Raw genomic sequence first — 24,016 nt, forward strand, 5'->3', positions numbered from 1 at the left:
AAATTTAATCTCTGCTTACCACTTATATTCGAAAAATTCAAATTTGGTTTCAAATTAATGAACCATCTAATCTTTTCAAAATCAATTCTCATTTCAAAACAAACTCTCCCAACCCTGTTGTCCATCATGTTTAGCACTCGGAATTTTGAAAATCAGCTTTCCATCATCAGTTGTAGAAAATAAGATGAAATAAATTTTTTTTATTTTTCAAAATTTTATGCTAAAACACAATCTTTTTGGATTTTTGTTTTTAATGAAAAGCATTAAAGAAATATTTACAGACAATATTTTTGTAAGTTTGTGTAAGAGGATCATATCAGTTCTTGAGACAAATCACTAACACCGTTGAGCTTTAAACACTTTAAGTTCTAAACGATTCACTAAGATTGTTAGTATACTGATCCACTTAAATTTTCACACAAAGTTCAACTGTTTCGAGATACGAGATTAGTGTTTTAAGCACTTAACTTATTCGCGTGTCCCACCTCAGAATATACTCCCGTATCCAGACTCATATATTTAGTCTTACAGGTGAATGTACACTAATGATATCTGTAAACGGGTAATGCGAGAACATGAGAGCTCAGGTTAGAACTTCCGTTTAGACAAAGAGATGATGGCTCGTCTTTAGGTGTGTCCCGTTTGGGGATCTTTTCTTCAACAGCACATGATTAGCATTTTTCAATGTTTCATCATTTTTTATGCTGAGGGTGGGCTTTATGATTAAAGCAGTGCAGAGTATTATACGAGGACTAGGCTATTGCTTCCGCAAAATCAGAAGTCCTGGTATAATACCCCAGCTATCATCACGCACAAAGACCTAGTATGTCAGAAATAGAAAGCCCTTTAAACAAGATTTCAGGGGTTACCTATATATCCGAGAGATGTTCCCCACGAATTAAGTAAGTAATTGATATTTAAGTTTATATCTCGAAAACAATCTACTAAGCGTGTAAAAACCTATTGGCATATCATCAGTGAGACCGTTTATCACATTTGACTTTCCAATTCTTTAGCGTGTTGTGATTGTCCACTGATGTACTATCATTTCCTCTTTTTTCACAGCAAAACTCATTTTTGATTTTTCGATGTTTTTGGATTTTAGATATTATCATATTTTTGGCTTTTTCAAATTTTCAAAATTTTTAAATTTTTTACCCCCCCTAAAATCAAAAATATGTTTCAATTTTTGATTTTATGGGAAAAATTGAAAAATGAAAGCAATAAACTGTACAAATAAACTGATAACTGATGTGAATTGCTGCAATTCGCCATCCATTTGGCTTAAACAATCAGAACTCCCTCTGACAACAAACTATTTTCCCATTATGATTTCAAAACACTTAAGTTTGTTTTAATCAAAATGGTTTTTCCGGAAAATTAGTTTGTTTGATATTTCATAAACACTTGTAGGATCGGGGTTTAATTCATCACTTTGTTTTTCAACTACTTGTAAAATCTAACACTTGTAAGTTTTTTTCACAAAAACATTTTTCAAGAATGATGCCGATTCCTGCTCCACGATTACCAACTTGGGAGCTCCGGCAAGTCAGGATTTTATTTTTTAAAGAATCTCACCCATGCCTGAGGAATCATGGGTGAACCATCCTCATTTGGTTTAACAATTGTTTAATCATAAAATTCTTTCACTCCTTTTACCTCCCATCAGCCATCTTTCCAAAAATATGCAACACTTTATCATTAAATGCCTTTTCAGTATCAAATTCTTCCTTACTAGAGAAGAATTGATCTAAAATCTCAATCTTACCAACTTTTGATCAAATTTCCGTTTGACAATGGTGGAAAGTTTTCATCATCCATTGTTGGAACGGAATTCTCATCTTTTAGCACAACAGATGGCTCCCCTGACTTTGACGAGTCAGATTCATTGCCAGAATTAACCTCTGCTTTCTTAACAACCCACTTTTGTTTATCAAGATTTGCTCTTCTTTTGTAAAACTGTTTCGAACTTTCACCAACTTCGAAAGTTGAATTTTTGAACTCCTTAAATTCTTCAATTGGTTGTTCTTGTTTATCAACACACTTCTCTTTCATTTTAGAGTTAGAAGAAACTCCCTGTTTTGTGTTGGTGGACTTTTGGCAATTCCAAGCAATATGTCCAACCTCTTGACATTTGAAACAGGTTCTTCTTTCAACTCTTGGTTCAGATTCTTTCAACATATTCTTTTTCCTTTCAGTGAGAAACTCCTTGTTTGACTGTTTCCAGAACGATTTCTCCTTCTCCTCTTCTGAACTTGCTCCTGAAACAAATTTTGTTTTTGGTTTATAAGTTTTCTCATTTTTATGATTTTCTGGTGGAATGAAACCTAATCCCTTCTTTTTGAAATTACTGTTATGGTTTGGTTTCTTTTGATGACCAGAACCAGAACTGTAACCCTTCTTCTTGTTTTCTTTGTTGAACTCTAGAAGTGTATTTTTTAGGTTTTTCAGTAAGATTTACATCTTTTATTTCAGAAATATTAATTTCTGTTAATTTGAAAACCTTGTTAATCATTTCAGTTTTAACACTTCTTATTGGAAATTCTTCATCAGAATATAATTTGTCGGAATCATTCAAAGTATATGCTACTTTGAATGTTTTGTCATTCAAATTATTTTGTGATAACAGAAAATATTTATTATAAACCCTTTTGACCGGTGAACTCGAGCTTTTCTCTGAAGAACTCGACTTTTCAGATTTAGACTCTAACTTTGACTCTTCATCTTTATCCAACACCTGATCAACGACTTTCTTAATTAACTCGGACTCATGATCAGTGTCAGACGCTGTGAAGGTGACATCAATATCTTCTGGTAATCCATTGATAGACTTGGATTTCAGATTCAGATTGAGTGCTTCAGCCACCTTTTCAAAATCTCGGGGGGTATAGCCATCCCACATTGGATTTGGCACTCTGTTATACTTCAAACTAGTTTTCTTACCAGAATTTTCTTTATCTTCTGTAAACTTATGAGCTGCAACGGCAGGATAGATGTGATCAATAACATACTCTGAACTTTGATAACTTCGAAGTAAATTGTTCACTCTTTCAATTTCAATCTTCATTACTGCCAATTCTTGTTTCAGCTCAGCATTCATCTTAATATATCCATTGATTGCATTTTGCTTTTGAAGAACTGTTGCCTTCAGAAGATTTTTCATCTAAACATCTTCATCACAAGCTCCTTTGTACAAGTTCACTTTGCTGCTTAGAAGATCATATGACTCCTTTATGCTTCTCACATTATGCAATTAATTCTCTTTGAGCTTCTCCAATTCAGCAAGCTTTGTATCTTTCTCAGCACAATCTTTGCAAGATACTAAACATTTTGCACAAGGTTTTTCAACCTCTACAATCTTTTCAACTTCAACTATTTTCTCGACTTCAACAATTTTTTCAACTTCGACAATTTTTCAACTATTTTCTCCACCACCTTTTCACTCACCATCGGTTCTTTTCCAACTTCTATCTTCACTTTATTCTCTTCAACCTCGACCTTTTGTGTCGGTTTTTCTTCAACTTTTGCCTTTTCTTCAGCAATCCTTCTTGCTTCAATTTCTTCTTCAACAACCCTTCTTGCTTCCAATTCTCTCTTCAGTCTAGCAGCCCTTTTCTCTTTCAACATCTCGATTTTATCTGCAAAAAACAAATTAAAACTATAAGAATCCAATTGTCTTCTGTCACACCCCGACCACGTGGAACATACAAAACGTGGCGGAAACGTCGGGGAGTGTTGTAACAGAATCAATTGTTTCAAATCCATGGCAATTGAAGTTTCGTTTTATTGATCAAATATGAAAGTATACATTGTTTAAACAAGAAGCAAAGAGTACATAACATAAATTAACTAGTTCTTGTCTCGTTTTAAGTCACTAAGGCACAGGTCCGCCTAAGTATGTCTTGATAAGTCCTATGCATCATCTCCTGAAAACACATGTGAAAATAGGTACGTCAGCATAAAAATGCCTGTGAGATACATTGGTTTCGTGAAAACGGAATTCATGACTTATGTTTGAGAAAATGTTTAGTCATGAACCTTGTAATTCGCTTTGTCTTGTAAATCATTTGAAAAACGGTAAAATCAGATGATATGTGTAAATAAGAAGACACTGTATGGTTAAACGGATAACCATGTAAAATGTGTTTGTATAAGATAAGTCGTTTGTAAAACAATGTCTCGTGAAAAGTGTGTTATTTGTATAAAATGTCATATGTCTCAAATTGAAATGATTCAAATAACGTTACGATATGTAATACCGTACAAACACTTATATATAGGAAGTACCAGCGGCGTATCCACCATGCTTGTATCATATTACACACGCCTCGTTACTTAATCACTTACTCAAACCAAACCATCAAGATGAAATGTTTAACAACGGTAGAAATGTTTATGTATAGTCAAATGTCTATTGTCAACTGTAAGTCATGTCAACGGATACAACTGGTTTACGCAGTTCAATGGTTACAAACGGTTCATATAATCGAAGGGTTAAGACGATTCACATAGTCAAATGGTTACAATGGTTCAAAATGTAGTATAATGTGTTCATATGCTGGATGAGCATATGCAACAGAAATGCAATGTGAAACAATGTACTACGTATGCACACAATGGGCGTACGTAGCATGAAACGTATTGTAGAGTACAACGGTTCAATATGTAGTATAATGTGTTCATATGCTGGATGAGCATATGCAACAAAAATGCAATGTGAAACAATGTACTACGTATGCACATAATGGGCGTACGTAGTATGAAATGTATTGTAGAGTACAACGGTTCAAAATGTAGTATAATGTGTTCATATGCTGGATGAGCATATGCAACGGAAATGCAATGTAAAACAATGTACTAAGTACGCACACAATGGGCATACATAGCATGTAATGTAAAGCAATGTACTAAGTACGCACACAATGAGCATACATAGCATGTAATGTATTGTAAAGTGATGTACTAAGTATGCACACAATGGACATACATAGCATAGACACAATGAAATCATGTACTATATATGTACTATCGAACATAGCAAGTATATGATGTGAAAACCGGAAAGCATGAAAGTAACAAGTAGGCACATGCGTTTCACCCCAAAACAGTTTGGAAAACAGTAAAAAAAGGGGTTCAATGTACTCACCTGAGATTGCTTTGAATTCCTTGTATAATAACCAGATAATGCTAAAGATCACGGGATATCAAACGGCACCTAATAGGTAGCTATGTTAATATACCGGACCTAAAGTCGGAGGAACGGATAGTATGCGGGTTCGTAAACCAAACGAGTATGGAGACTCGTGTAATATGGTTTAACAAAGCCTACATACTAAAATGAAACTTAACCTAAGTGCTTACGGCCCATCACGACCCGTTTAGGTAGCTTATGCTACCCTAACGCGTCGTTCGCGTAGAACGCGTTCGGAACGCCTAACATCGCGACCACAAGGTATAACCTCGGAAGGTTATAGCTATGGTCACCTAATGTGTTTGGTCGGATCCTAATGATCGACCAAATGGGTCGGGTTCGAAAGTATAAGCGATGGTTTAGATTGCTTACCTTACGACCCTATATAAGCACTACACTAAGAGTGACGAGCCAAGCATGTTAGAACATGCTTAACTAAGTTTAGAAAACAGGTTTGGCATCAAAACAAACGGCTTTGATGCTCACGAGTAGTTTGGTTACAAAATACACAAGAATGCGCATTTTGGCCGAAACTACGACTCGTCACTGAGCCTAGATAACGTGGTAATCAGTAGGTATAGTCACTACGGACTATAACCATTGTGATCACGCTCACGTTATGAAGTTCCATGAACTTCGTGTTAACCATAGGCTGGTCAACGCAGAAAGTCAACAAAACGTTGACTTTCAGACTCGAAAAGCGAATAAAAGAGCGAAAGAATACTTACGGAGGGTCCCCGAATGCTAATCTAGATCAAAATGGCTCAGGTATGAAACAAAGGTTCCAACTTAAAGCTCTTGATCAGATTGTGTGGGTTTTTGCAAGAATGGGGGTGGGGTATTTATAGTATTTCCCGAACCGTTAGGATCGTTTCTTGAAAAACGTGATCGAATCTCGATCGTACACTTGTCGAAAACTTGTGGTTACTGAAAATGTCCCTTAGTGAGCTGAAAGGGCAAGTATTGATTGTGTGGTTGTGGTTAAACCAGCTGAAATTTGCTGACTAGCTGATCTTATCTGTTCTGGGAGTCTGACGCGCCCCGCGTAAGGATTTGGGCAATCCTTACGCGCCCCGCCTAAGGGTCACAGATCAGAATTTTCAGTTTTAGTCCCTGCACTTCAGAAACATTCAATTTGGCCCATTTTTGGCACGTTTAAGCCCCGTTAACCTCATTTCAAGGCTCTAAGATGAAGTTAAAGTGTAGGGGACTTGAAATATGCTCAAAAATATTCCGGATGTCCGTTCGTTTGGTCGTACGATCGCGATGTTCGCTTAATTACGACGGAATGCGCATAAGCGCGAAAGACGATCCAAATGACGCGACGAATGGATTTTTCTCATGCCAAACACTAAGGCATAATATTAGGATGCTTACATAAATTTTTGGATGTCCGGATGTATTCAGAACGTAAGTTATGCGCGAAAGTGCAAACTTGTGCACTTTTTGACACTTTTAGTCCCTGAATGACCCAAAAGTTTATTTTAGCATACCAAACCCCTCAAAGCCTATTTCTAAGCTATGTAAAGGATGTTTATGGTATGTTTAACTTATGGACATGTTCTGGAATGTTCGTTACAGTTCAAATTGCCATACTTTCGCAGTTTGTCAAGTTTAGTCCCTGTAAGCGAATTAACTTGTTTTTGCCATACCAAAGCCTTCAAAACTTATTTCTAAGTTATGTAAAGGTTATTTAAGGTATGTTGAGTATGTGTTGATGTTCCGGAGTATTTTTCGCATTTAAACTGAGTACGTTTACGCACCAGGTTGTGTATAATTCTCCAGAAAGCGATGTAAAGTTTGAAATTGAACAAGAATTGATATGTGCAATAGATACACATGTTTATACAAGATCCCAAGTATGAAATACGATATTTCATCGGCTTGGTATTTGTTTGATGGTCGTGGTGACACAGGTGTCTCAGTCTCCCCTACTTTAGGAAATTTCGTCCCGAAATTTATTCGTAGGAGTCTATTTGTGACTCTGCCAAATAACCATCAGCGATATGCAAAGTAATGTCTTGTCATTTCCTTAACGGTCATTCTTCAGAAACGAAAATGAACTAACGGAGTTATTTTCAACGGTTGCTTCATCAGAGTTGGAAATGAAGGATTACACAACGGATATTCATTTCCCCAACGGATAATTCGTCAGAAACGAAAATGAACTAACGGAGTCATTTTCAACGGTTGCTTCATCAGAGTTGGAAATGAAGGATTACACAACGGATATTCATTTCCTCAACGGATAAATCGTCAGAAACGAAAATGAATTAACGGAGTCATTTTCAACGGTTGCTTCATCAGAGTTGGAAATGAAGGATTACACAACGGATATTCATTCCCTCAACGGGTAAATCTTCAGAAACGAAAATGAACTAACGGAGTCATTTTCAACGGTTGCTTCATCAGAGTTGGAAATGAAGGATTACACAACAGATATTCATTTCCCCAACGGATAATTCGTCAGAAACGAAAATGAATTAACGGAGTCATTTTCAACGGTTGCTTCATCAGAGTTGGAAATAAAGGATTACACAACGGATATTCATTCCCTCAACGGGTAAATCTTCAGAAACGAAAATGAACTAACGGAGTCATTTTCAACGGTTGCTTCATCAGAGTTGGAAATGAAGGATTACACAACGGATATTCATTTCCCCAACGGATAATTCGTCAGAAACGAAAATTAATTAACGGAGTCATTTTCAACAGTTGCTTCATCAGAGTTGGAAATGAAGGATTACACAACGGATATTCATTCCCTCAACGGGTAAATCTTCAGAAACGAAAATGAACTAACGGAGTCATTTTCAACGGTTGCTTCATCAGAGTTGGAAATGAAGGATTACACAACGGATATTCATTTCCCCAACGGATAATTCGTCAGAAACAAAAATGAACTAATGGAGTCATTTTCAACGGTTGCTTCCTCAGAGTTGGAAATGAATAGGGTTAACTCTAGACACATGACAGAACTTGCTGTGATTCCTGTGCACTAAATTCCATAATTATGTATGCATCCATAATTACGTAATCCCTTGCACAGTCCGCACAGTTTGTTTTATAATGTTTTGGGGAAGGATATCAAGCTTGTGATGAGGGTGACTAGGCTTCCATCGGGTCCTTTTAATTAGATCCACAGGGGATCTTCTTAGTTAGGCCACCAAGGAGTCCTTTCAGCTATATTGTCACATGATATCCCTAACCAGATTTTTGGATGAACCTGTTTAACTAGACCACTCAAGGGGTCTAATTATGAAGTAGTACTTTATAATCCAAGGGACTTAACTGTAACGTAGATGTCCATTAAGGATTTTAAGTAATACCTTTGGGTATCCTACGATGAATCTCTTGTACAAGGATGTAGGATTCTACAAGGATTTGGATAACATAATTTGGATCACACAACAACGCATAAGGGAACACAAAAGCACAAAGTCACATAATTGTTTAATCTTGATTATAATTTGTTATTAACTTGTTATTGATTGAATACGGATATGGAAACCAATCGATGGGTCTCAATGTTCACTGGAATCTATCTGAGAAGATAGAAAGATCTCCCAAAATTCAATTTTTTTGATTACAAGGAATCACCACATTCGAATGAAGGTATATAACAATTAAAGACTTACAGGAAATCCTTAGGCACCCTATTAAGGATTTATAGTGGTACTTTGGGTATTCGTCTTGTGTTGTAACCTGCGCCTTGTACTTCGTTTCCTTAGAATAAACGGGTACTTAGGAATTTTGTGGAAGACGTAAGCGATTATAGAGTGGGAGAATTTTGGGGGTAGTTTGTTCTTTAAGGAATACGGTTTCTTGATTGTCGGTATTGTAAGGGATATGTCGTTTATACATGCAACCACAGAAATACATTGCAATGTAAATAAAAGATTTATTTATAAACAACGATAACAACTGTTTCTTGGACCTTGACAACAAAAGAAAATAATACATAAGACGTGATTATTTCTAAACGATGTTGTCTTCTAGTCAGTCAGATGCTCATCCCTGTGCTGGATTTGCATTAGCAAGCTTTGGGCAATTTCTTCGGAAATGACCCATCTCTCCACAGTTGAAACAACAGCCTGGTAGAAAACGACCTTGAGCAGGATTGTTGCCAGCTTGGTTTGGCGTAGCTGCAGCTGGGCAGACTCTTGCTGTGTGGCCTATGAGTCCACAAGTTTGGCATTTGCGGCACTGTACATTGACGTGATGATGGAGGCTACATTGGTTGCATAAGGGTGCAGTTCCATTGTATGGTTTTCTAGCAGGGGGTTGAGCTGGTTGGTTGGGGACGGCTTGACCATTGTGAGCGACCACGGCGAAGTTCTGAGAAGCCTTTCGCTTCTTTGACTTTTTAGAGGATTCAGTCTGTTCATCCATGGTCTTTGATTCCCCGATTGGGTTCGATTCCCCGACCGGTTTCTTGTCACCTTTTCGGAAAAGTTTACCTTTCCTGATCTTTGATTCAGTCAAGGTTGCAGATAGCTCAATGGCATGTCTGACTGTAGTAGGGTTGCTACCAGTCACAATGTCTTGTATTGAGTCAGGGAGGCCATCAATGTACTTTTCGATTGCCTTATCCAAAGGTGTAACCATATCCGGGCATAACAAACTTAACTCCTCATAACGGTCCGTGTAGGCTCGATGCTCACCGCTAACCTGCTTAAGTTCGTCGAACTCCGTTTCCAAAGCCCTGATCTCGTGACGAGGACAGAATTCCTTCATCATCAGAGCTCGAAGCTCTTGCCATGTTTGAGCCAGTGCCACATCGGCACCCCTATCTCTCATCACACCATTCCACCATGTCAAAGCTCGTCTCTCAAAGACGCTAGATGCAAATTCTACCTTTCGCTCGTTTGGACATTGAACATGTCTGAAGGTATTCTCTAAACTCTCGAACCATTGTAGAAGTGCAGTCGCTCCTTGAGACCCAGAAAACTTTGATGGCTTAGCTGAGTTGAACGTCTTGAAGTTGCAGTGGGCATTATTGTTGTTGTTGGCTTGGTTCCATTGAGCAAAGAGGTTTGGGAATTGAGCATCCATTTGCTGCGCAATGATCTCTGCCAGTTCTGCAGTCACTATCTGGTTTTCACGTCGAGGAGGCATTCTAAATGAGAGACAAGAAAGAAAACAAATGAAATGGCATTGGGTAAGAATAGGATGTTACAATTACCGGCCATAATCATGGTTGAGGGTCATTTGTTTGAATCCACGAAGCAAACAAACAACACCAAGGCTGAGTCAAAGCAAATAGATCCTCATAGTGTATCGCGAAGACATGCTCGCCTATAAGTGGACACTCATCCCAAGAGTTCCCAGGTAAGAGTGACTGGTCCGATTATGTGGATTTGTACGAACACTCTAACCTTAGACAGCAATCCCAGGGTACAAGCATTCACTCTTCCAGTTCGCACGTGTTCACACTATTTAGGACCCAAAACCTTGACGAGATTTTAAAAACCCAAAGGGGTTCAAAACCTTATAACAGAGGGTTCAAAACCTAGTAATCAATCATCCTAGAACAGATGATTAGTTTTCAAAGCGGTTTTGAAATTTATGTTCTTGTTGTGGTCGTCGCCTAAGGATAGGTGACGGTATTGTTTTATGACTAAACGCAAGTAAACTCGCGTTAGGGCCCTAGGAAGGTTATAGACTAGGTCAAAGCATTACTAATAACCTAATTCCCTATAACCATTGGCTCTGATACCAACTTTTCTGTCACACCCCGACCACGTGGAACATACAAAACGTGGCGGAAACGTCGGGGAGTGTTGTAACAAAATCAATTGTTTCAAATCCATGGCAATTGAAGTTTCGTTTTATTGATCAAATATGAAAGTATACATTGTTTAAACAAGAACCAAAGAGTACATAACATAAATTAACTAGTTCTTGTCTCGTTTTAAGTCACTAAGGCACAGGTCCGCCTAAGTATGTCTTGATAAGTCCTACGCATCATCTCCTGAAAACACATGTGAAAATAGGTACGTCAGCATAAAAATGCCTGTGAGATACATTGGTTTCGTGAAAACGGAATTCATGACTTATGTTTGAGAAAATGTTTAGTCATGAACCTTGTAATTCGCTTTGTCTTGTAAATCATTTGAAAAATGGTAAAATCAGATGATATGTATAAATAAGAAGACACTGTATGGTTAAACGGATAACCATGTAAAATGTGTTTGTATAAGATAAGTCATTTGTAAAACAATGTCTCGTGAAAAGTGTGTTATTTGTATAAAATGTCATATGTCTCAAATTGAAATGATTCAAATAACGTTACGATATGTAATACCGTACAAACACTTATATATAGGAAGTACCAGCGGTGTATCCACCATGCTTGTATCATATTACACACGCCTCGTTACTTAATCACTTACTCAAACCAAACCATCAAGATGAAATGTTTAACAACGGTAGAAATGTTTATGTATAGTCAAATGTCTATTGTCAACTGTAAGTCATGTCAACGGATACAACTGGTTTACACGGTTCAATGGTTACAAACGGTTCGTATAATCGAAGGGTTAAGACGGTTCACATAGTCAAATGGTTACAATGGTTCAAAATGTAGTATAATGTGTTCATATGCTGGATGAGCATATGCAACAGAAATGCAATGTGAAACAATGTACTACGTATGCACACAATGGGCGTACGTAGCATGAAATGTATTGTAGAGTACAACGGTTTAATATGTAGTATAATGTGTTCATATGCTGGATGAGCATGTGCAACAAAAATGCAATGTGAAACAATGTACTACGTATGCACACAATAGGCGTACGTAGTATGAAATGTATTGTAGAGTACAACGGTTCAAAATGTAGTATAATGTGTTCATATGCTGGATGAGCATATGCAACGGAAATGCAATGTAAAACAATGTACTAAGTACGCACACAATGGGCATATATAGCATGTAATGTAAAGCAATGTACTAAGTACGCACACAATGGGCATACATAGCATGTAATGTATTGTAAAGTGATGTACTAAGTATGCACACAATGGACATACATAGCATAGACACAATGAAATCATGTACTATATATGTACTATCGAACATTGCAAGTATATGATGTGAAAACCGGAAAGCATGAAAGTAACAAGTAGGCACATGCGTTTCACCCCAAAATAGTTTGGAAAACAGTAAAAAAAGGGGTTCAATGTACTCACCTGAGATTGCTTTGAATTCCTTGTATAATAACCAGATAATGCTAAAGATCACGGGATATCAAACGGCACCTAATAGGTAGCTATGTTAATATACCGGACCTAAAGTCGGAGGAACGGATAGTATGCAGGTTCGTAAACCAAACGAGTATGAAGACTCGTGTAATATGGTTTAACAAAGCCTACATACTAAAATGAAACTTAACCTAAGTGCTTACGGCCCATCACGACCCGTTTAGGTAGCTTATGCTACCCTAACGCGTCGTTCACGTAGAACGCGTTCGGAACGCCTAACATCGCGACCACAAGGTATAACCTCGGAAGGTTATAGCTATGGTCACCTAATGTGTTTGGTCGGATCCTAATGATCGACCAAATGGGTCGGGTTCGAAAGTATAAGCGATGGTTTAGATCGCTTACCTTACGACCCTATATAAGCACTACACTAAGAGTGACGAGCCAAGCATGTTAGAACATGCTTAACTAAGTTTAGAAAACAGGTTTGGCATCAAAACAAACGGCTTTGATGCTCACGAGTAGTTTGGTTACAAAATACACAAGAATGCGCATTTTGGCCGAAACTACGACTCGTCACTGAGCCTAGATAACGTGGTAATCAGTAGGTATAGTCACTACGGACTATAACCATCGTGATCACGCTCACGTTATGAAGTTCCATGAACTTCGTGTTGACCATAGGCTGGTCAACGAAGAAAGTCAACAAAACGTTGACTTTCAGACTCGAAAAGCGAATAAAAGAGCGAAAGAATACTTACGGAGGGTCCCCGAATGCTAATCTAGATCAAAATGGCTCAGGTATGAAACAAAGGTTCCAACTTAGAGCTCTTGATCAGATTGTGTGGGTTTTTGCAAGAATGGGGGTGGGGTATTTATAGTATTTCCCGAACCGTTAGGATCGTTTCTTGAAAAACGTGATCGAATCTCGATCGTACACTTGTCAAAAACTTGTGGTTACTGAAAATGTCCCTGAGTGAGCTGAAAGGGCAAGTATTGATTGTGTGGTTGTGGTTAAACCAGCTGAAATTTGCTGACTAGCTGATCTTATCTGTTCTGGGAGTCTGACGCGCCCCGCGTAAGGATTTGGGCAATCCTTACGCGCCCCGCCTGAGGGTCACAGATCAGAATTTTCAGTTTGAGTCCCTGCACTTCAGAAACATGCAATTTGGCCCATTTTTGGTACGTTTAAGCCCCGTTAACCTCATTTCAAGGCTCTAAAATGAAGTTAAAGTGTAGGGGACTTGAAATATGCTCAAAAATATTCCGGAAGTCGGTTCGTTTGGTCGTACGATCGCGATGTTCGCTTAATTATGACGGAATGCGCATAAGCGCGAAAGACGATCCAAATGACGCGACGAATGGATTTTTCTCATGCCAAACACTAAGGCATAATATTAGGATGCTTACATAAATTTTTGGATGTCCGGATGTATTCAGAACGTAAGTTATGCGCGAAAGTGCAAACTTGTGCACTTTTTGACACTTTTAGTCCCTGAATGACCCAAAAGTTTATTTTAGCATACCAAACCCCTCAAAGCCTATTTCTAAGCTATGTAAAGGATGTTTATGGTATGTTTAACTTATGGACATGTTCCGGAATGTTCGTTACAGTTCAAATTGGCATACTTTCGCAGTTTGTCAAGTTTAGTCCCTATAAGCGAATTAACTTGTTTTTGCCATACCAAAGCCTTCAAAACTTATTTCTAAGTTATGTAAAGGTTATTTAAGGTATGTTGAGTATATGTTGATGTTCCGGAGTATTTGTCGCATTTAAACTGAGTATGTTTACGCACCAGGTTGCGTATAATTCTCCAGAAAGCGATGTAAAGTTTGAAATTGAACAAGAATTGATATGTGCAATAGATACACATGTTTATACAAGATCCCAAGTATGAAATACGATATTTCATCGGCTTGGTATTTGTTTGATGGTCGTGGTGACACAGGTGTCACATCTTCTAGCTTTATTAATATACTCTTCTTCATCATCAGTGTCTGCATCACTTCCTAATGACATAAAAATCAGTTGTCTTCTAGGACGGTTCTTAGATTTGACCGATTCTTCTTCCGAGGATGAGTCTTCAAAGATTCGAGCAACAAATGCTTTAGAATTTGAAGGTCTAGAAGGATCATAATCATCCCAATTGAAATCTTTTCGAATCCTTTCATCTTCTTGATCTATCAGACCATAACAAGCTCTACCCTTTGATTCTTGAATAGTACATAAGTGTGAAGATTGTTGTTGATGTGGTTGTTGAGCAACTTGATGATAAATTGCTTTTCTATGATAATCGTTGTTTCCAAAAGGATCTTGTCTTCCGGTTGCTTCTTTGTTTGTGCACTCTCGTTTAAAATGCCCTTTTTCCCTGCAACGAAAACAAGTAACCTTCGATTTGTCAAAACCTAACTGAGATGTAGCAGCTTCACGAAGATCATCTCTTCCTGTGATCTGCTTGAACTTTTCTGCTCTTTTCAAAACACTAGCTAAACACCACTTGATGTCCATCAACTCAAGTTCCTCAGAATCAATCTGGTCATAATCCTCTTTAGTAAGTATCGGATTTCCGATTCGTCCAGCAACCAAGCTTTCATACGACTCTAACATAGTAGCAAGTGATGCCATGTGTTGCTTCGCAATATCTGGAGAGAAAGTTTGACCATTTTGAATATTTAATGTAACATTGCATTGCACAACTTGACCATTAAAGTTTGTTGAACTTTGTGGTTGAGAACTTGGTGTTGAAAAATTTGGTTCAAAACTTGAATAAGATGAAGAATATCCACTGTTCTGATTGATATTGTTTGCATTTGTTCCGGAAGTACCATCAGCACTGAATGTAGTCTGAATCTTTGGACTCGGAGTAATCTCAACTTTGGTTCCTCGATAGTATAGACTAACATCTTGTTGAACACCCGGACTTCTCATCGTAGCAGTTTTTTGCATTGCTAGCTCATGTTCTTCCAAATTTTGGATAAACTTACAAAAATTCATATCTTCAAATTGTCGGTTATGCTTTAAAATTAACAGATATATTCCCCATTCATTCTGTGGTAATGCATCAGCTAGCTTATCAACCCATTCTTCATCTTCTTTCTTGATGTCTAATCTTTTCATTTCCTGGATAAGATGACAATATCTCTCAATAATCGTTCTTGTTGTTTCACCTTCAAAAGCTGTAAACATATCAAGCGATTTTTTTAGTAATGCACGTTTATTTTTTATCATATCAGCACTTCCCTTAAACTTTTTAATCAACGCTAACCAAATTGATCTAGCAGTTCCCTCATGTTGAAGCAAAACGAAAATATATTCTTTTAACGCTTGTTGGAGAATGCTAATCATCATCTTTTCACTAGTGTATCTTAATTTTTCATTCGGTGTAAATTCACTTAATGGTTTTTCATTTCAAAGATCATCTTTCGGCAAAATATAATCTTTTTCTAACGATACCCATGCATCAAACTTGTTAGCTTGCACCCAGTTTTCAAAACGGTCATGCTATCCTTTAAAGTCCTCAATGTACATAAGCTTTGGAGGCTTTTGGAAAGTTCGCATTTCATTCTTAATACCGACAGTTTCGGCAACAGTAACTGGAGTAGCTGGGGCAATAGCAAAAGCGTTGTAAAACTCGTTATCCATGTTTCGGTGAAAAGATTCATAAACTCACAAAGATCAAACGAGCTGAGTTTCAAACGAACTGAGTTCACATGATCTGGTACTTCACGCGACCTGAAGATTTCACGCGAGCTGGGATTCAAACGAGCTGGTATTTCACACGACCTGAGGTTTCAAATGAACTGGATCAATCTTGCACGACCTGGATCTATTTCACACGACCTGGGTCACTTCGTGCGACCTGGAGTCCAATTCCAAACGACCTGGAGACACTTTGTGCGAACTGACAATAATTTCACACGACCTGGACAATTTTCACACGATTTGGACCACCTCGTGCGAACTAATTCCATTTCCAAATGGACTGGTTCAAAACTTCAATCCGTGCGACCTGATCACTTCAAACCGTGCGATTTGAGTGTTCAACTCGTGCGACCTGACATACTTTCGAACGATCTGGTATGGTTTTTCATGCGATTTTGTCAAATTTACCAAGATTTAGGTTGATTTTAGGTCTAAATCTTTCAAGGATTGATTAACACAGTGTTTTGCTTGTTATATGTGAAAATCAGGTCATTTAACCATGAAAACGTTCTGTTTTTGAAGAAAATGTGTAGAAGAATGAGTAGAAATGAGAATTATCCTTGAAAACAAGCTGAAATGGTAAGAACTCTTCCTCCTGAGCTCTGATACCACTTGTAGGATCGTTGAATCGATCAAATGAGTCGATCAGAAGAGTTCTAGATCAAACCAAAGGCGGAATTCAATGATTCGATCTTTATTGCAGCTTGTATAACACTAGGAATCACTTTAACTGTCGTTTAGATTGATTTGAAAGAGATTACAGCTTGTTCGACACTTCGGCAGAGCTCCGCTATCGGAATCACAACTGTTACAAATGAAATCATGAGCTCCCTATTTATAGACATTGCCAGTCCGCATGAAACAACATGACCACTTCGTACGACCTGGTCAGTTCGTACGAACTGGATGAGCCAGTTCGTGCGAACTGGACTATCTTCACTAAAAACCTATTTTCTAGGCTACCGAGCTCCGTTCTACACAATCTAGATACAAGACTCGATACAAGACGAAGTCGACAGACATATGCACCAACATTTCCTTTAACACACTAAACAACCATTGACATCTTTTCTTGTTGCTTCTTGGCATTTCGCATATTATTTTTTTTCTTTTTTCATCAGGGAGACCAGATTTGGTATAGTTTTAACAATATAGAATAATTTGGGTATATACCATCGACAGGATAATACCCGTGCTTGTATCCCACCCCATTAAGCATGAACGAAGAGTGTAGACCCGTACTTCTTCTTATGTCGTCGAAAATCTTAGATCTTGCTAAAATGTTTAAATCGTTATTTGAACATGCAACTCCATAAAATGCATGTCAAATCCTTAGATCTTGTCAACAGATGGCTTCTTGCATTATTGAGGGATGTCCTTGATCATCTCTTGTAAATTAACCTTGCCATGCGTTAGGAAAATTAGGCCATGACCAATGCGTACGATGAATATTTCCTAGCATGCTAGGATTTCATGTCTTTCTGCATGGAATGAAATCATGAAAACAACTTTTCGATGTCCTTCTTTGTTGGTCTACACAAATACACCCTGTTATATAGCTTCACAACACCTTTGGAAAATTTATACAAACACTCCCGTGATATTTTTGCAAACATTCTTAAATATTCATCCTATGAATCACTAGCAATGTCGTACGTCATTTGACGAATTGTGGTGTACACAAGTGAGTCTCGTGCGCTAAGCAGGAGTAGGTCTTTGGTTAGTGCACCCACTAAGTAAGGGAGGTTAAGACTTTTCATCAAAATAGTCACCCACCAAACGATCATGTGCACCTTTAATAAAGTTTGATTTTTTTTTAACAAATTATAGTAAACAATCTTAAAAATAATTATACTTATAACACTAATTATTTCTAATACATTGAATACAAACAAATAATATACCTTCCCGATCTCCATTTAGAGCAACACTCATTGTTCTTGGTTTTTCCTTCTCCAAAATAATTTTCGTCGTTTCCATCATAGTGCTAATGTAAAAGTTTACAACATTCTTCCTTAGATGATGCTGAACTCATGGCTGCTAACAAAAATTTCACAAGATTATATAAAAAAGTTTGTAGAGAATTTTATGTGATTTGACGAAGAGGAATTTATGAGGTATATAATTTAAAATAATTGTTTTTTTTAAATATAGTCGTTGTTCAACGACAAAAATCTTTAAAATTCAACAAAACAGAATCGGGGAGGTCGGGGGAATATTACTGTTTGCACCAATTTGGTGTCGGTGGGGGGGGGGGGGGGGGGGTGTTTCCCCGAAGGGACCGAAGTCACATAGGCTTCCTCGAACCCTCCCTCCATCCTCCACATCAGATCTAGCTCACCACCTTCCCCTCTATCCCCGTCAAGGGGATGGTGTTTCCCTTCATCCCCTTCTGTAAATTAAGCGAGAGATGAGGAAACAAGGGAGAGATAGAGACATGTTTGTTCATGGGGGCCAGGGGAATTTCATCGGTGCCGACACCACATCACCTCCCCGACTCCCCTCCCAAACCCCACAACCTAACCAGCACAAAACATAACTAATAAATATCTTTAACATTGGGTTTATCTTAACTTTTCTTTCGAACATATCGATCCACCAAGAGTTTACCCAATAAACTTGTTAACTTGACCAGGATTAACATTTTCTTCCTCTTAATCCTTAACTAGACTCACTTCATCATAGCAACGTCATTACATCTTTATGAGCCAAATTCTCAACTACTTCATTTTCCTTCCAATTTGGACATTCAGATGCAAGAGTGAATATACTCGTACTCATGAAAATTGTAACATCTAATGTTTCTTCACCTTGGTTCATTGCGTTAACCCTACTGATGCTTTAAATTACTTGAAGCAAATCGATTATTTTCCTAATACATTAATTGCAAATAGAGTCTTGTTGATTATTCAAGTAATGATGATGGTATCTGCAAAAAAGAAGCTTTTCAAAATAAAAGTTGTTAAAATCGTACTTACGATATACAGTGTCCCAAAAACGACTTAATGGATTGGAAATCATAGTTATTTTGAATTATATATCAGAGAAGATAGATAGTGGGTTACGAAGAGTTGATCAACAACTTTGCTTCCAATAATGTTAGAAGGGTCTCACGATTCATTAAATATTTAAGTAGATCTTTTTGCTATAATAGCTTTGTTTATTGTTATCACAATTATCGTCATATTATTGAGTTTCATTATATATATATTAGAGGCATATTTTTATCAAGTAGCACAAGTCAACCGAATTCTTAGGGACGACTCTGTACAAGTTTGAACATTAAGAGGTTGAAATGTTAGTAGGTTCGGTTGTGAACATATACAAACGTTATGAGGTTCAGTTATATACATGTTCATACATTAATAGGTGCCAATGTATCCATGCATGACTCAACCCGAGCTTTGTCACAAGAATGCGATCGGAATTCAGTCGTAATAGGGTTGGTTCGTTATGGTATTGGCATACGCTACCTGTGCTTCACGCGGGACGGGTTGATTTTAAACAAAATGTAATGGAAACGTAGATGCAATGCTAAAAATAACATTTCGGTCGGTATTGGTTGATGTCTTTATGGAACCGGTCAATATTGGCGCTTTGTATAACAATCGAATGAGAAAACAAAACAAAGAGTCGTGGTATGCCCTAAAGTTATCTAAACGTGTATTATTACATCAATCGAAAACCATAAAAACGAATATCAGTAATGGTTCCGGTAGTACTAATGCTTGTACTAACATTGTTCGATAGGAATCGATGTCATATCAATATTTTTGGGATGGTATCAATACAGTTCGGCACCGGTATGGACACTTGCCATAACTTACATTAAAGAACATACAACTTCGTTTTCAACAAAAAATTATACTGAAAAGCATAAAAACGAATACTGAAAATGCTACCGAAGTTGTTCAGATGGCATTGGTTTGGTTTATCATGGTAAAGAACAAAAAAATAATTATATTTGACCTGCTCAATTTTGACAAAAAAAATAATATTGTATTGAAACATTGATACTAATAAGTACGTCGTAAGGATATATTCATGTTTTATAAAAATATATTTAAATGTGATGTAGCTTTGATAAAATGTATGTTTGTGCATCAATTACTTGTACATTACTATTCACAACTTTGTTTGAAAAAGTTTCATACTAAAACACAGATAAAAAGAGACAAGTCACAATGACATGCTCAAATATTTATATAATATCGTATCTCAAAAGCTAGAAGAGGAAAACAAAATATACTCAAAATTAATAATTATAATAAAATAATAAAAAACTAAGAGGTAAAAAAGGGAAAAATTCTCATCAACATAGCCTTTTTATAATATGTAACTAAGTTTATTAAAAAAATAAGTAAGTTTGATTTTCATCTTTTACTAATCTAAAATAAAAGACGAAGAGAAAAATTACAGAAAAGGTTTTTTGTGTATTCTTAAATTGCTCGTTTCATCAACCTTTCGGTTTAAAAAGCATGCAAATCAATATTTTGTTTTATCTTTTCTTGCTAGTTTCAACCTTTAACACAAACTTAGTTTATTTATTTATTATTTGTTAAATACCCTTATATGCAAAACATGAGAGGGTATTTTGGTCAATTTCACTCCCCCTCTTAATACGTAAAAAATAAATAATATTTAATAAACCACTTTTATCCGACGTTCGTTATCCAGTATCCATACCACCATTAGAACCACCACAGTTTCTCCACCGGGTTTCACTCGCCGTTGGCAAACTAGATGGAGTATTTTGACAGGTTTTTCTGGCTATCAGTTTCAAAAGGCGACAACTCTAACTAATCGACAATGGTTGGCTTCACAGTTTTAGGAACGGAACCATTACTGATATTCATTTTATGGTTTATGATTGATGTCATAAAACAAGTTAGATAACCTTTTGGGCATACCACAACTCTTTGTTTTGTTTTCTCATTTGATTGCTATATAGAGCGCTAGTATTGTATCGGTGTCATAAAGAACCCAACCGATACCAACCAAAATGTTATTTTTAACATACATGTACGTTTCCATTTAAATTTTGTTTAAAATCAGCCCACCCCGCCGCAAATCACGAGTAGCGTATACAAATACTGTGAATCAAAACGATAAGAATTGAATTCCCCTTGCATCCTTGCAACGTGCAGGTTGAGCCTTGCATGTATAGATTGGCACCTATTAATGTACTGACATGTATACAACTAGACCTTCTAATGTGAGTATATGTTCAGAACCGAACCTACTAATATTTGAGCATCTTAATGTTCAAACATGTACATGATCACCCCTTAGAATTCGGTTGACTTGTGCTACTTGAAAAACTGGGCCACTAAAAATATAAACTTATATATATATATATATATATATATATATATATATATATATATATATATATATATATATATATATAGAGTTAGGATCCTGTAAAAAAGACTAAAAGTGTGAGAAAGGTAAGAAAGATTCTACACCATTAGATCTTTTGATCTAATGGTTGAGATTAATAGGGACCAAATTGTAAAATTTGATTTATTTTTTGGACTGAATTGAAAATTCTAGGGGTAATAAAGTCTTTATATCCATTCAAAAATAGAAACTGTAAATCAAAATCCCTACAATCTCTCTTTCTCTCTCCAAATGATCTCCATCTACGATCAAAGATCTCTCTCATAATCAATCAATCAATCTGAAGAAGAAACACAGAGGAGAAATAATACCGTAGTCGTCAAGGGTTTCGCGACGGAATCGAAGATCTGATGTCCACCATTTCCGCCGCAATCAAAGGTCGTACGCCATCTGGGATTCTTCGGAGAGGGTTTGGGGGTTTGATATTGGGAGGGTCGCCGGAGATTAAGTCGGACGACGAAGTCGGAGAACTATGTATCCATGGAAAATAATAAGCAACCTTCGATGATTGATGCAATTCTTTGAAATTCGGATTCTATGTTGTATGTTGTGTGAGAAGACTGATCGAATGGTGATTTAGGGTAGCGTGTGATGAAGAACTGGCTATGTTGTGGACGTGTGGTGTGACGAAGATGGTGGTAGTCGCCGGAAGTGAAGAAGATGATATAGAGGTGTTATATTCTTTCATGAATGGTGTTATTTTTTACTGAATGGTGTTATTTTTTACTGAATGGTGTTATCTTTTATGAATGGTGTTATTTTTTACTGAATGGTGTTATCTTTTATGAATGGTGTTATTTTTTACTGAATGATATTCTTTTGTTTCTGAATGGTGTTATTCTTTTCTGAATGGTGTTATTTTGTTTCTGAATGGTGTTTTTTTCTTTTTCTGAATGGTGTTATATTTATTTACTGAATGGTGTTATATTCTTGTACTGAATGGTGTTATATTCTTGTACTGAATGGTGTTATATTAGTTACTGAATGGTGTTTTTTTTGTTTACTGAATGATGTTATTTTTTGTCTACTGGATGGTGTTTTTTGTTTCTGAATGGTGTTATTTTGTTTCTGAATAGTGTTAGATAAAAACACCATGAGTTGAACTATGATTTTTTTTTAAAACACCATGTGGTGAAGATGCTCCGATTCTGTGAATGATGCAAAAAAATTAAAATGAATGAAGTTATGGACGGTTAAAATTCCTTAAATCAAGGATTTTCTCTCTCCAAATCCTTAAATTAAGGATTACCATTTTTGAATTTGTTAGTGCATTTACAATCATACCCTTTTTAATTAATTTAGATCTAATGGTGGAGATTCTTTCTTACCTTTCTCACACTTTTAGTCTTTTTTACAATAACTCCACCCTATATATATATATATATATATATATATATATATATATAAAGGAAGGATAAAAACGAAAACCCACTTGAGTTGAGAAAACTAAAAAAACCTTTGTAAAAACCTCATGTAACGTTTATTATTTTTTTTCTAAAAAACAGGAAATGTAACATACATATATTTGAACATTTTTATAAAAGAAAAACAAAAAAACGCCGAGTAGTTTATTTTTTTAAAAAATGTTAAAAATTTCATGTTACGTAATATATATGTCCAAAAAAAATGTAACATACAAATTTTGAAAATTTAAAAAAAAACTAGTAGGGGCTTTTTACATTTTTTTTATAAAAATATTCAAATTCATTTATGTTACATTCCCTTGTTTTGTATTAGAAAAAAATAAAAATGTTACGTAGGGTTTTCTTGAGTTTTATGAACTCAAGTGGATTTTCGTACGTTTTAGCTTTCACACACACACACACATATACAGGGTGAGGTTCCTCTACAAAGTGTGCTTTTCCTACAATGTGTAGGAAGTGATCTTAACTATTGAATGAGTGTGTTTGATGGTTGAGATTATCTTGATGGCATTTTGGTAATATGTGTGTCTTAAAAAAACTAATTTAATTGATTGGTGGTAAATATGTCATTTTACTTATTTTAAATAAGGAAATAATTTTCATACCATAACTTCCCCTCCTTTTTTCACGAGTTTCTCTCTCTACCTTCTCTCCTTAGAAACTACTGTTTTAAATAAGGAACTAACTGTCATACCATAAACCTCTAGATCTCCAAACCTGGTGTGTTTTATATTGTGTATTTCAGACACTAATGTGTTTTATATTTTGTATTTTGTATTCAAGACACTAGTGTGTTTACATTGAATCAGACACTGGTGTGTTTTATATTGTGTATTTCAGACACCAGTGTGTTTTATGTGTAATGGGTGTGTTTAATTGTGAAAACTGATACACCATAATGCGAAGAGCCCAGGAACTGATAAAACACAACATTTAGAAAATTATGGATGTGTTTTATATTTCAAAATGTGGGAGGGGTGTGTTTAATTGTGAAAACTGATATAACACACTGTGAAGAACCAGCAGCAACTGATAAAACACACCTTAAAGAAATAATGGAATGTGAATATGAATTAGCGATCATCATGA

The sequence above is a fragment of the Helianthus annuus genome, chromosome 4 (genome assembly GCF_002127325.2).
Source record: "Helianthus annuus cultivar XRQ/B chromosome 4, HanXRQr2.0-SUNRISE, whole genome shotgun sequence".
Taxonomy (NCBI): Eukaryota; Viridiplantae; Streptophyta; class Magnoliopsida; order Asterales; family Asteraceae; genus Helianthus; species Helianthus annuus.